The sequence below is a fragment of the Myotis davidii genome, unplaced genomic scaffold (assembly GCF_000327345.1).
Source record: "Myotis davidii unplaced genomic scaffold, ASM32734v1 scaffold459, whole genome shotgun sequence".
In the NCBI taxonomy this organism is placed as follows: Eukaryota; Metazoa; Chordata; class Mammalia; order Chiroptera; family Vespertilionidae; genus Myotis; species Myotis davidii.
In genome coordinates, this window is record NW_006289838.1 from 139,850 (window position 1) to 140,917 (window position 1,068).

The 1,068-nt window shown below is 47.4% G+C and overlaps 1 protein-coding gene across 1 annotated transcript in view; it reads right to left on the reverse strand.

Annotated features, from left to right (window-relative positions):
* PLIN1 (perilipin 1) overlaps positions 1-1,068 on the reverse strand; it is a 110,405-nt gene that overhangs the window by 90,333 nt on the left and 19,004 nt on the right. Inside the window, exon 4 of the mRNA XM_015563232.1 lies at positions 572-709. The gene's annotated coding sequence lies outside the window, so the exon portion shown is untranslated. The remainder of the gene's footprint in view (positions 1-571; positions 710-1,068) is intronic.

Consider the following 1,068-nt stretch of genomic DNA (forward strand, 5'->3'; position numbering starts at 1 on the left):
TCGAATGACCCTTTCACAGGGGTCGCCTAAGACCATCGGAAAACACATATATAATTACATATTGTTTTTGTGATTCATCACTATGCTTCAATTATGCTTCAATTTGTAACCATGAAAATACATCCTGCAAATCAGATATTTACATGACGATTCATAACAGCAGCAAAATGACAGTGATGAAGTAGCAACGAAAATAATTTTATGGTTGGGGGTCACCACAACATGAGGAACTGTATGAAAGCTGCAGTAGGAAGGTTGAGAACCACGGCTCTGGAGGAAGTGGAAGAGCTTAAATGGATCAGATAATGAATCGAGCAGGAGAAGGGTCTCACGTGATCAGTATTGCTTATGGGCCCCAAACTGAGGATAGAATGAACTCCGTCCTCGGCTCTGGAGGGTCCCCCACCAGGAGAAATCCCGGATGCCATCCTGGGCGTGAGCCAAGGAACTTTTTTCCCCTTGGAGGTCATGCCCCAGCCCAGGCCCTGGGCATGCGCGGTCAGCGTCTGGCACAGGCGGTCACACAGGTGTGCTGGCCAGAGCTGCTGGCCGCCCATAACCAGGTCCCCACCTCTGGGGACCCCCTGGGGCAGGACTTCAGGACAGCCTCAGCGTGCCCTGGCCCAGCGGTTCCCCTGATGGGAATTCATCCTGATTAGAAAAGATTAAAGGCACGAGTGAAGACATACTGCTGAGTGACAGAACCAAGCTGCAGAAAAAAAGAAAAGAAGAAAACATTCCGTGCGGCACCACGGATATAAGCAAAAACATCAGAAACCAAGAATCTAAAAAATCCCTACATAGAAAGTCATCGAATGACACCCTGCATTTTGTAAAGATCTACTGTGTAAAAGCACCCACAAAAGCCCCAGATCTCACCAAATCCATAACGGACCCAGTCTATTTGGTGGGAGGGGAGGTCTGGGTTGGGGGCGGGGGAGAGAGAGTCAAGGAAGACTTCACTCTTCACCTGTAATGTTTACATTTTTGACAAGGAGATTATATAGTTTAAAACTGCATGTTACTGTACAATTTTAAACTACAGTGGGGCCTTGACTTACGAGTTTA